This window comes from Rhineura floridana, chromosome 2 (assembly GCF_030035675.1).
Source record: "Rhineura floridana isolate rRhiFlo1 chromosome 2, rRhiFlo1.hap2, whole genome shotgun sequence".
NCBI classification, from domain to species: domain Eukaryota; kingdom Metazoa; phylum Chordata; class Lepidosauria; order Squamata; family Rhineuridae; genus Rhineura; species Rhineura floridana.
The window spans coordinates 182,759,079-182,773,321 of NC_084481.1; positions in this window are offsets into that span (position 1 = coordinate 182,759,079).

The window sequence follows — 14,243 nt, forward strand, 5'->3', positions numbered from 1 at the left end:
GAGAGAGAGAGAGAGAGAGAGAGAGAGAATATTGTAACTGAAATGTAATTGTAGTGATTACTTTGGAGGAAAAGTAAAGTAATCAGTTACTTTTAGAGCAATTGTAATTGTAACAGTAATTACTACTTTTTGGGCCATGTAACTGTAATTTATTACTTTTTAAAAGTAATCTTCCAAGCTCTGTACCTTCTAATATCTATGTTTATGTAGATATATAAAAATTCTCCATTACTATGACAATCCAAAGAGCACACTCCTTCCGTGAACCTCCCCAGGAAACCCAGCCATTCAGCTGCAGCAATGGAAATCCTATCCATGCTCCTTAAGGGGGCAGGGGAGAGATATAGAACTCTAAGGAGACTGGACCAGAGGTAGACCTCACCCCTACCTCCCACTCAGAATTCTGTATGTTTGCCTATTAAGTTCAAGTGGGATTTGTCTCCACCCTTTAGGGCTGTGCACCAGATTTGTACAAAGTATAAACCAAATCAGATCATTTAGGGCTGATTTGTATCCTGTCTAGATTGGGTTGAAGGAGCTACAAACTCTACAGAGCTTATCAGCAAGTCCCAAATCGATTTGTAGAGATTTGTACAGATCTATAGCTCAAAACAGTCTCTAATGAACCCAGACACGGTGTGTCTGAAATGGAGCAACTGCAACACCATATGAGAACACCAGGGTGGGGAGAAAAGGATGAAGGCTAGAATGCTATCACTGCACCCAAAATTCTCCAATCACAGTTGTTGAAAGGGGTGAAGTCTTAAAATGCGGAAGTCTTTTGTAATTTCTGTCTCTTATAAATGTTTGATAGATTGGGGGGCATTTGTTCAGCTTGTATATGTTTTCTATTCCCCCCAATCAATCCCAGTTCCATCCTTATTTACATATTTTTTTAAAAAAAAGTTTGTTGTCTGTGTTTTTATTCTATTCTATTCTGATTGCTAAGAATTATTATTAAACTTTGTGGTCATATTCAGCCACAGCTGTCTGAATTCATGATTATGATTATTTTTCAGTTGCTACCCACAAACAATAAGAAGCAGTCGGCTTGTGTGGTTACGAGTTCTTTATTATTGCTAGGGGCTCTGCCCCTCCTCTTTCCCCAGGTTGCCAAGGCACCTCCCCCTGCTTGCTGTCTGATATCACCCACCCTCCTTCCTACCCACCACCACCACATCCCCTGGAGGAAAGGTAGTGATGTCGAGGCCTCCCATGAAGTGGCTCCACAGGTTGCTTAGACTGCAGCCACTACCCACTCTCTCTCCCACGATTTACTCAGTCCTGGCTGCCTGGGCACCATCCTTGCCAACCACCACACAGCCTGGAGGAAAGGGAGGCCTTGCAGTCACGACACCAAGGCCTCCCATGAAGCAGCTGTGCAGGCCACCAGCTGCCATGGCTACCCACTCACTCTCCTGCTGTCTGCTCGGTCTCATCCATCTGCCTAACTTCCTCCTCCTCCCCACCCCTTGAGTCCAGTAAAGCTTGATCATGTTGTAGTTCACAGTGCCACCTGTCTGTGGCCAAGCAAACTGCAGTGTGATGGCTTAGAAGCTTACAAAAACATGTTATTGTTATTAATAGCCAGCCAAACCTTGTGGGCATATTAGCCAGCATTCCAAGTACAGTAGTAGTAACAGCAGCAGTAGTAACATTTCCAATTACTAACCACAGGGAATATTATTAATACTAAATAGTATTTTATTTTTTCCTCACTATTGCTGTTGGCAATCTGTCCTCTATATGGCAAGATCTTTTTTAGAAAAAGACTTTCTTGGAAAAAGCAAATTTTAAAGGTGGCTGGCATGAAAACCCCTGGAGCTACCCACCTGAAGTTTGGCAGGGTTAATCCCCTCTATAGGGGCTACCATGTCCCCAAATTTCATGTCCCTGTGTGCGTATTATCTTCATGGTGCTGCTAACCCATGACTGCCTGATGCTACCTACTTGTGACTAGTATCGCAAATCTAATTTTTAAAAACCCTATTTTTAAAAAATATATATTGTATACAGGTGCAGCAGAAACACAGAAGTATGGCATGACTGAGCATTCAGTCTTTAAAAAATTAGTTTGGAAAAAGCAAACTTGAAAGGTGGTTAGCATGCAATTCCCTGGAGCTGCCCACCTGAAATGTAGCAGGGTTAATCCTCTCTGTAGGTGCTGCCATGACTCCAAATTTCATGTCCCTGTGTGCCGAGTGTCTGTGGTGCTGCCAGCCTGTGCCTGCCTAATGCTTCCTACCTGTGACTAGTATTGCAAACCTAATTTTTAAAAAAACCTTTATATATATATTGGGAAAAGCAAACTTTAAAGGTGGCTAGGATGAAAACTCTTGGAGCTAGCCACCTGCAACTTGGCAGGTTTAATCTCCTATATAGCAGCTACCATATCTCCAAATTTCACATTCCTATGGCTATTGTGGTTTTACAATATAAGTCTATGGGATTTCCAGAGATTTGTAATATCCATATTGTGATCTAAATCCAGATTGGATCACGTACAAATCTGTCCAGACCACATGGGGCCTGATCTATATTTACAAATTGGATTGGAGAGTCTGTGCACAGTTCTACTAAAGGCCCTAGTCATAGTGGTCATAAAACAAACCTTAGGAGCAAAGGGCACTTTGAGTGCCTCCCCCAAGGATCAAAGTGACCAGGCATGGGTATACAAGATAATCCTGATGGTAACCTGGTTCCAAATCATTCAGGTCCAGGTCAGATGGATTGATGCCAAAAAAGTGTGATAAATTTGTTTTATGATACGCATCTAGTTCAGGAGTGGTAAGCCTCAGGTCTAGGGACAAAATGTGATCCTCCAGGCCTCTCTGTCCAGCATCTGGAACCTTTCCAGGCCATGCCTTTCATTGAACCTGCTCTATGCTCTCTTCAATTTTTTTGCCTAGCTTGAATGCGTCCTTGAACTATATATCATAATGCCTCTTGATACCCTAGAAAGTGGAGGGGAGTATAAACCTCTAACTTCCACATGATTGTAATGGAGCTTATTGTAGAAAGAGAAGACATTTGCCTCTGGCCACGGCCACCACTGGCATGCAGGCCCCAGAATCATAGAACAGTAGAGTTGGAAGGGGCCTACAAGGCCATCGAGTCCAACCCCCAAGAGTTCAGCTCTTGGACTGAGAAAGCCTCACCACCCCAATCCAGTTGATTTCCATGCAAGTCAATCTATTTTTATTTTTTTGCCAAAGGGTTTATGCATGTACAGCATAAAATCATGCAATACACTGGGCTATGTAAATGGGTCTGCAAAGCTATTTTTGCATTCGTGCAGTCACCTCCAGCACTGGGAATCTTGTCCACTACTGTAATCTACCTGTTGCATGATGTAATTTAGAAGATTTGGATTTATCTGTGGCTTGTTCTACTTTACCTGCAGGACAGATCTGGGTACACAGGCAGTTGTGAATGTAAGACCTCAACACTTCTAATAACTCCATCATTTATGATGTTGCTAATTACTCTGATTCATGCAGAATAGCGGCCGGGAACTCAGCAGGTGCCATTGCATCATCCATCCCCTCAGGCAGGCAGTTATAACATAGTTGCAGCTGGTGTTATATTTACACTTTCGGGGAGACTTCATTCACTCACTTGTAGGTGTGCTGCTACAAAATCTGAGTATTGAAGACAGTGGGTAGTGCTGATGAACAGCTCCAGCATGCTGCAGAGGAACAGGTCTGGTTCTGGGGTTTTAGAAGATTGGAAAACTGTCATTGGGGTATACTTGTTCACTTTAGGCAAGTAGATAGCTTGTTGCTGTTGTATTTTCTTGAATGGTCATAAAAGGCAGATTTGATTTTGCTAAAAAGAGTTTTCTAGAAATTCTGAACTGTTTTTTTCCAGGTGGTGAGTCAAACCATTTTATTTACCATATGATGAGTCGAACCATTTTACTGTATTTTATATATTTTTGTAGCTTTGTATTTTACAAAATTAATATAAATTAATTTTAAAAAGAAACCCGTTTAACTTTCAAATCAATGTTTAAATGCCTCAATTTGTTACTCAAATTAATTTTTCCCTAAGTATGGAGCAAGGGGAGAATAAGGAAGGAAAAAGGAATAATGTCATAAAGGAGTCAGAAAAAGTTTAGATTGTGGCATTTGGGTAAGAAGGAAGCTTTCCATGGCAAAGTCCATGTGGTGTTGGAAACAGGAAGAGTTGATAATGGGAAAGAATTGGATTATAAGTAGAGGAAGACCCTCAGGTGAAAGTTATGGAAAAGCACTCCTTTTTAAAAATCCCATTTCCTTTGTCTAAATTTGAATAAGAGTGCCCAGGACAGAGAGGTCTCCTGTACAATGCTATAGGACCATAGGAAGCTGCCTTATGCATTATTATGCTTACTGCATAAGGTGCCTTGTGGAATCCTTTCCAGATGGCCTCCTAACTGCAGTCATTTTATGAAAAGGAGTCTCAGAACAATTTGAATGGAATGTCCAAAAGCTTATAGTGAACTTCCTCAAAAGAAAGGAGCACATAGAAGCTGATATTTCTATCTAAACAGGGATGGAGTAGCTGTGGGCCTCCAGTAGTATAGCTCCCATCATCCCTGAACAAATGCAAAGAAAAGAAAAGAAATACAAATTAGTGGGAATTCTAGAAAGCCTTCACCTCAAAAAAGATTTAAATTCAATCTACCCTTTTCCAGTTTATGGAAACCTTACACTCTGTTTTTATTTTTTATTGTTAAGGTTAGGAATAGAATTGTCATTATAGATATTTCAGAAAGCTGAAGTAATATATTCATGACATTTCTAGCTGCTGTATATCCTGTGTCAAGTGGTTTTGCAAATATTTCATTTTGAGCACAATTAGTAGGCTTTGTACAAATACCTGAGATGCAGGGAGAGCACTCTACTAAGTATTTTTGACACTAGGGGTTTTATCATCTTGTTATTCCTAGACTATTCTGTACTAGAATAAAATGATGACCTTTTGGGAGTACATTTCTGAATAATTAGCTGAAGAGGAATGTTAAAAGGTACTGTTTTTCTCATCTCCAGAAAGTGATGTCTGTTCACATCAGTATTGCCTGACATGCTTGATCTAGCTTAAATTATTCTTTTTTCTTTGTTATAATACCTGTTATGTATCCCTTGCACCCTGCTAATGTATGTGGGTCAACTTCTTTTCAAGTTTATAGAGTACCAGTTTGTGTGGTGCAAAGACAACTGTTGAATTCTGACAATGAACACCACTCACCCATACAATTGGGTATAGAATGAAGTTGGCTATAACCAAGCTGGCTGAAACGGCATCAGGGATACGAGGGCATGATTCTCTCTTGGTTCTGCCATTTTATGGAGGGGTGGGAAGCTGAGGATAACTTAATCATTGAAGTGAGGTCTGGGCAGAAAGTTACATGGAAGTTCATTTAAGTGTCGATTTTGTCTTCAGATGTTTTACAGCATTTATATTTCCATCTGTGCATAGGTTGGCTTTCTTGGCTTGGCAGTAGAGCAGTCATCTTCCTCATGTTCAACAAGAGATTATCCTTGGATCATTATGACTTCAGTCTTGCCATCTCATATGCAAGCATTTCCATTTTTTGTTATTCAGTAGATATTCTGGAGATATTCATTATTTTTAGAGATGATTACTTTCTTATAACTTCCATTTGGACATGCCAGGTAACATTACTTTCTTATTTTCTCAACATTTTCCCACACTTTTCAAAATAAAAAATTGGGATATAACTAGCATGCAACTAAATTTCACATGCAAATACATTTTAAGCAGTGGACTTAAGAACATAAGAACATAAGAAGAGCCTGCTGGATCAGGCCAGTGGCCCATCTAGTCCTGCATCCTGTTCTCACAGTGGCCAACCATGTGCCTGGGGAAAGCCCGCAAGCAGGACCTGAGTGCAAGAACACTCTCCCCTCCTGAGGCTTCCGGCAACTGGTTTTCAGAAGCATGCTGCCTCTGACTAGGGTGGCAGAGCACAGCCATCATGGCTAGTAGCCATTGATAGCCCTATCCTCCATGAATTTGTCTAGTCTTCTTTTAAAGCCATCCAAGCTGGTGGCCATTACTGTGTCTTGTGGGAGCAAATCCCATAGTTTAACTATGCACTGAGTAAAGAAGTACTTCCTTTTGTCTGTCCTGAATCTTCCAACATTCAACTTCTTTAAATGTCCACGAATTCTAGTATTATGAGAGAGGGAGAAGAACTTTTCTCTATCCACTTTCTCAATGCCATGCATAATTTTATACACTTCTATCATGTCTCCTCTGACCCGCCTTTTCTCTAAACTAAAAAGCCCCAAATGCTGCAACCTTTCCTCGGAAGGGAGTCGCTCCATCCCCTTGATCATTCTGGTTGCCCTCTTCTGAACCTTTTCCAACTCTATAATATCCTTTTTGAGATGAGGCGACCAGAACTGTACACAGTATTCCAAATGCGGCCGCACCATAGATTTATACAACGGCATTATGATATCGGCTGTTTTATTTTCAATACCTTTCCTAATTATCCCTAGCATGGAATTTGCCTTTTTCACAGCTGCCGCACACTGGGTCGACATTTTCATCGTGCTGTCCACTACAACCCCGAGGTCTCTCTCCTGGTTGGTCACCGCCAGTTCAGACCCCATGAGCGTATATGTGAAATTAAGATTTTTTGCTCCAATATGCATCATCTATCCTCTATCCTCTCTCCCATGCTATTTAACATCTATATTAAGCCGCTGGGGGCAATCATCAGGAGATTTGGTCTGCAGTGTCATCAATATGCGGATGACACTCAGCTCTATCTCTCGTTTAAATCTTCACCAGAGTTGGCTGTAGAGACCTTGTCCAAGTGCCTGGAATCCGTGAGTGGATGGATGGGAAGGAACAAGCTGAAGTTGAACCCTGATAAGACCGAGGTACTACTTGTGGGGGACAAGAGAAGGTTGGGCGACATTGACCTGAAGTTCAATGGGGTGAGTCTACCCCTAAAGGACCAGGTCCGCAGCCTTGGGGTTGTGCTTGATTCCAGGCTGTCCATGGAGGCTCAGATTTCGGCAGTGAGCCGGGCAGCCTGGTACCAACCACACCTCATACGAAGGCTGCAACCCTACCTTCCTGTTCACCAGCTCCCACTAGTGGTACACGCCCTGGTCACCTCTCGTTTGGACTACTGTAATGCGCTCTACGTGGGGTTACCCTTGAAAACGGTCCGGAAATTACAACTGATACAAAATGCGGCGGCTCGACTACTTACGAATAGTCGCCGCCGAGATCACACCACACCAGTGTTGTTCGACCTACACTGGCTACCAGTTGTTTTCCGAGCCCAATTCAAGGTGTTGGTATTGACCTTTAAATCCCTACATGGTTTCGGCCCAGTTTATCTCACTGAGCGCCTTCAACGCCACCAATTATGCCGCCCGACAAGATCGGCCACACAGGGCCTTCTCTCAATCCCGCCAACAAAAACAGCCAGATTGGCGGGTACAAGAGAGAGGGCATTCTCAGTGGCGGCCCCCACTCTTTGGAACTCCCTCCCACAAGATCTCTGGCACGCCTCTTTCCTAAATGTGTTTCGGAAAGCCTTAAAGACCTGGCTCTTTCAGCAGGCCTTCGGGGTATCCGGGGAGGGTTAATTGTTATAACTGTAATCCCTCCTGCCCAGTTTTAATATTGTTGCTGCAGATGTATTGTTTTTATATTGTATTACTGTATTTTATCAATTGTATTTTAACAATTTTGTAAGTCGCCTAGAGTGGCCATTGGCCAGATAGGCGACGAAGAAATTAAATTTATTATTATTTATTATAATTTTACACTTGTTTATATTGAATTGCATTTGCCATTTTTCCGCCCATTCATTCAGTTTGGAGAGGTCTTTTTGGAGCTCTTCGCAATCCCTTTTTGTTTTAACAACCCTGAACAATTTAGTATCATCAGCAAACTTGGCCACTTCACTGCTCACTCCTAATTCTAGGTCATTAATGAACAAGTTGAAAAGTACAGGTCCCAATACCGATCCTTAAGGGACTCCACTTTCTACAGCCCTCCATTGGGAGAACTGTCCGTTTATTCCTACTCTCTGCTTTCTGCTTCTTAACCAATTCCTTATCCACAAGAGGACCTCTCCTCTTATTCCATGACTGCTAAGCTTCCTCAGAAGTCTTTGGTGAGGTACCTTGTCAAAAGCTTTTTCAAAGTCTAAGTACACTATGTCCACTGGATCACCTCTATCTATATGCTTGTTGACACTCTCAAAGAATTCTAATAGGTTACTGAGAAAGGACTTTCCCTTGCAGAAGCCATGCTGGCTCTGTGTTGAGCCTCAGCTAAACCAGAATGGACAGGGAAGGGGAAGGCATGAGTTTCACGCACCTCCACCGCCAGAGGAAGCAGAGTTGGGAATTGTTGAGTCTGGACAGGACCTTGCGGGTGGGGGTCAGCCTGCACACCAGCCAATTCCCACGGTTACCGCACTCTCAGAGGAACAGAGAGCGCCGCCCCTAGCTGTTGCAGAAGACTTGTTGGGGGAAGCTCCAGAGACAGTGCCAGCTCCTCCCTTGCCAAGCAGTTCCAAGGAGGATTCCAGTGTGGCACAGCCCCCGGATCTTGAGCCTATTGCTCAGGAGCAGGTGTCTTCCGATGAGCCATTGGAAGGACGCCCTCTGTCCCCACGCTCCCGCCGCCGCGAGAAACGGACAGGGCAAAGACAGGAATTACGTAGGAGTCAGAGATTACATTCGAAAACGTTCCCTTCATAAGCTTGCCGCTTAAAGTGGGGAGTTGTTGAGTCAACTTCCTTCACACGCTGCAGAGCATGTCTAGAGTATAGTTAGGGATTCTAGTGAGTTAGCGCAGGGTTTCCTATGAAGCGCAATGCTTTTGATGTATCCATTACTCTAATAAAATGAGATTTACTTGCACCCACACTTCAGCCTCATTCTTTCGGCTCTGGATGGGATACTCTGCTTCAGCAAGGCTTGTTCTTCTATGTGCTTAGTTAATCTAGCTTTAATAATACTTTCTACCAGTTTTCCATGGACAGAAGTTAAGCTAACTGGCCTGTAATTTCCGGGATCCCCCTGGATCCCTTTTTGAAGATTGGTGTTACATTTGCCACTTTCCAGTCCTCAGGCATGGAGGAGGACCTGAGGGACAAGTTACATATTTTGTTAGCAGATCAGCAATTTCACATTTGAGTTCTTTGAGAAGTCTCGGGTGGATGCCATCCAGGCCCGGTGATTTGTCAGTTTTTATATTGTTTATTAAGCCTAGAACTTCCTCTCTCGTTACCACTATTTGTCTCAGTTCCTCAGAATCTCTTCCTGCAAATGTTAGTTCAGGTTCAGGGATCTGACCTATATCTTCCACTGTGAAGACAGATGCAAAGAATTCATTTAGCTTCTCTGCAATCTCCTTATCGTTCTTTAGTATACCTTTGACTCCCTTATCATCCAAGGGTCCAATCGCGTCCCTAGATGGTCTCCTGCTTTGAATGTATTTATAGAATTTTTTGTTGTTGGTTTTTATGTTCTTAGTAATGTGCTCCTCAAATTCTTTTTTAGCATCCCTTATTGTCTTCTTGCATTTCTTTTGCCAGAGTTTGTGTTCCTTTTTATTTTTTTCATTCGGACAAGACTTCCATTTTCTGAAGGAAGACTTTTTGCTTCTAAGAGTTTCCTTGACTTTGCTCATTAACCATGCTGGCATCTTCTTGGCCCTGGTGGTACCTTTTCTGATCTGCGGTATGCACTCCAGTTGAGCTTCTAATATAGTGTTTTTAAACAACTTCCAAGCATTTTCGAGTGATGTGACCCTCTGGACTTTGTTTTCCAGCTTTTTTCTTTTTACCAATCCCCTCATTTTTGTGAAGTTTCCTCTTTTAAAGTCAATTGTGACTGTGTTGGATTTTCTTGGCAATTGGCCATTTACATGTATGTTTAATTTAACAGCACTATGGTCACTGCTCCCAATCGGTTCAACAACACTTACATCTCGCACCAGGTCCCAGTCCCCACTGAGGATTAAGTCCAGGGTTGCCATCCCTCTGGTCGGTTCCATGACCAACTGGTCTAGGGCATAGTCATTTAGAATATCTAGAAACTTTGCTTCTTTGTCGTGACTGGAACACATATGTGGCCAATCTATGTCTGGGTAGTTGAAGTCACCCATTACTACCACATTTCCTAGTTTGGATGCTTCCTCAATTTCATATCTCATCTCAAGGTCTCTCTGAGCATTTTGATCAGGGGGACGATAGATCATTCCCAGTATTAAATCACTCCTGGGGCATGGTATCACCATCCACAATGATTCTGTGGAGGAGTCTGCCTCTTTTGGGGTTTCGAGCTTGCTGGATTCAATGCCTTCTTTCACGTATAGAGCGACACCGCCACCAATACGTCCTTCCCTGTCCTTCCAATATAGTTTATATCCAGGGATAACCGTATCCCACTGGTTTTCTCCATTCTACCAGGTCTCCATTATGCTCACTATATCAATGCTCTCCTCCAAGACCAAGCACTCCAGTTCTCCCATCTTGGTTCGGAGGCTCCTAGCATTAGTGTACAGGCACTTGTAAGCAGTGTCTCTCTTCAAGTGTCTTTGGCACTTGTGGTTTGACCTATGGTAATTTTGCCCTTCTGAATTTATATCCTGTGCCCCTGCTCTCACAATGCCTACTTCTAGGCCTACCCCTTTTAAAATTTCATCATTTCTTTGGTCTTTATCCCAGGGGGAGGTTTATTCCAAACCGGACCTTCCTCAGCTCCTGTCGGGTTTTCCCCCTCAGTCAGTTTAAAAGCTGCTCTGCCACCTTTTTAATTTTAAGTGCCAGGAGTCTGGTTCCATTCTGGTTCAAGTGGAGCCCGTCCCTTTTGTACAGGCCCGGCTTGTCCCAAAATGTTCCCCAGTGCCTAACAAATCCAAACCCCTCCTCCCGACGCCATCGTCTCATCCACGCATTGAGACTACAAAGCTGTGCCTGTCTGGCTGGTGCTGTGCGTGGAACTGGTAGCATTTCAGAGAAAGCCACCTTGGAGGTCCTGGTTTTCAGCATCCTACCTAGCAACCTAAATTTTGCTTCCAGGACCTCACAGCTGCATTTCCCCATGTCATTGGTGCCAACATGCACCATGACCACTGACTCCTCCCCAGCACTGTCTACCAAACTATCTAAACGACGGGCGATATCCGCAACCTTCGCACCAGGCAGGCAAATCACCTTGCGGTCTACACACCCATCACACACCCCACTGTGTATGACTTCTAAGAAGAGCTTAGAGTTGCAGAGTCTGCAATGATTGTTCTCCACCAGGGTTTTAAAGATGTTTTCTTGGCAAAAGCAAGCAAGGAAATAAAATGATACATTAGCTCATAAGACCCAATCAAGCCATTACTTTTTTCCTGTTCTACCTTTTATGAACTATATTCTATGTTCACTTTTCTGGGGATCCTTTGATGGAACACGCAACATATAAATCCTGTAAATATCAGGGGAGGGCTGTTTCCACCTGCCTTGCCCCACTGTCAAGCCCTGGAAGCCTTCAAAAGGGAGCTGCCTTCAGGAGAAGGACTATGAGGGGAGAGAGACTCAGTTTGTCATCAGGGGAGGCTATTTCCACCTGCCTTGCCCCACCCTCCAGCCCTGGAAGCCTTCAAACACAGCTTCTTTCAGAAGACTTTCTGGTCCTTTGGGTTGAGCTATGGGGGTTTGGGGGATGGAAGAGATTATTGTATCAGCTTGGGGGTTAGTTTTTAAATATTTTTGCTTTGGCTTTGTTGTTGAGCTTTATGCTCATTTATGCTTTGATGTATGTATATATATATATTTCTTAATGTAGTGATCATATTTTTTATTATGTGTTGTGTTGTTGCATTTGGACTATATTTGTGAACTGCTTTGAGCACGTGTATTTGTGGAACATGAGGTATATAAATAAATATTATAATAATAATTAGAGTTCTAAATCCAGCCAACACAGTTTCAGATCGAGCATTTCATGTCCAATGTACTGAAGTGAGTGGTGATGTGCATGCAGTAATCTCATTAAAAACCCAGATCCAATGTCAGTACTAATCATTCCTGTGCTATGTGATTAACAATTGCACAGAGCAGAATCTGGCCAGAATTAAACACATTTTGGTATCAATGGATGAAAATGTAAGCCCATCCTTATTGTTTCATTGAAACCAAAAGATTTGAAAGCTCTTCCATTTGGCTGAATAGCACCCATGGAGAACTGCTCTGTTCCAGGCCAATATGTTATAATGCAGGTAGGCAATGTGGAGCCCTCCAGATACTGTAGACTACATCTCCCACCCCAAGCACTGGCCATACTGACTAGGACTGATGGGAGTTTTAATCTAAAACATCTGGAGGGCATCACATTGGCTACCCCAGTGCAGTGTCACAGAGGTATAGCAGTCAGCACACTCTATCCTAAGCACTTATTTATTGACGCAGCAAGTCTGTAAGATTTCATCTATACTAGCCAGTAAGAATAATTCTAAAATCCTTCCTAGCACCCTAATCATCAACTCATTTAACTGAAAGCTTTTAATTGAACCTAGTCACAGTTGAGTGTGATTAGGAGCACAGCCTTGTGTGTGAAAAGAAGCTTCTTAGTAAATTCAATATAAATGCATGTGTCATTCACAGAACATTACATCAATGCTCCAACATTTTCATATGATCTTTCCAGTCTTCCATTAGGAGCTGAAATAATAGGCCTTAACAACTAAGCCAAACTCCCTTACTTTCTGTTGATATATCTATAACCTTGCATTTGCTGTTGAATCTTTTTTCAGCTATGCAACATAGGCATTCTTGGGGCAGCCCCCCACTCGCAAATTGTAAACCTTTTCTCCTTAAGATTAGCAAAACTCTTACCCTTACAAGATCAAGCATTTGATCTTTAGCATCCAGAATTATGGGATGGTTTTTAAAGTAATATTTAATATTTTATCTGGTGTAGATTAGATATTTTTATTTATGTAGTTTTAGTATAAGGAACTCAGATTTATTGAAATCTAAACACTGAATTTAAATAGTGAAGACATGTTATTTTTATTAGTAAATTATTTATTTTGTTGTTTCCTGCCTTTTTTGTCAGGTGGATGGATTTTTAATATTTCTTTTTAGTCTAGTCAGTATAATACCCTGACAGCCATTAGTGTCATCAGATACATTAAAGGATGCCAACCACACAAGGTAGGTCAGCTTTCGTTGCTAAATATTTGTTTTACCTCAAACACTCATTGTTGTTGATGAGGTATGTCTCAACAGTTTAATAATTGATATTCGGGAGGTTGGAGGTTTTAATAGGACAGTTTATAGTTTGGCACAGCAAGCAGCCAAAGATTGGTGTTTCTGGAACTGGAAACAGGATATCCATACATGCAGGAAACCTGGAAGTACACACGTTAACTGTTCACCTGGAGATGAACAGAATATTTTCTATGAGGTTTTTTTACATCTATGTTTCATCCCAGAAATGCTTGTTTTTTATCTTTTATCAGTGGGACTTCCCCAGGGAGCACATAGTCTCTGAATCTTTACTATTAGATGATATTCCCTAGGACAGCAGGCTCCACCTCTTAACCACTACCACCACCTTGGACTTTGTCCCCAGACCTCACCCACTAATTGGAATTCTGTCTGTTAAGCAGTAGTGCAGTGGCAAAGTGCAGGATCCCTTCATATTCATGCTCACCCTCTCACAGCCATGCCCTCTTTTCCACTTTCCCTCATCTCCCTTGCTCTCCCTGTCATCTTGCAAGTCCACACTCCACTACAACAGACGTCCCTAGGAGCCAATCAGCATGAAAGGGGAAACTGTGTGTTAGCTACTGAGAAGAGTCATCTCAATGGCTAACTTACCTCCTTTCACTCTGATTGGCTCTTATCAGCATCAAAGGAAAAGGACTCTTCTTAGTGGCTAACATGCTCCCTTTTCATGCTGATTGGCTCATACATAGGGACCTGGCAGGGACTTTTCTCCCAAAAAAAGTAAGGAGTCTAGAACCCCCTGCAACCATGGACAACTACATTTCTGCTTTTAAGAATTGGCAACCTTAGCTGCAATGCAAAAATAAATGTACTTGTTAATGGATGTGACTGTAAACATTTTGGTACTCATAGCAAAAGATTAAAATGGTGGTTTATGGACTTCACAGCTCTTTTTATCTATCCCAACTACCCCATGGTCTCTAAAAATAAAGAATAAAAAAACCTCTTTTAATTCCATGCCTCCTGTCTT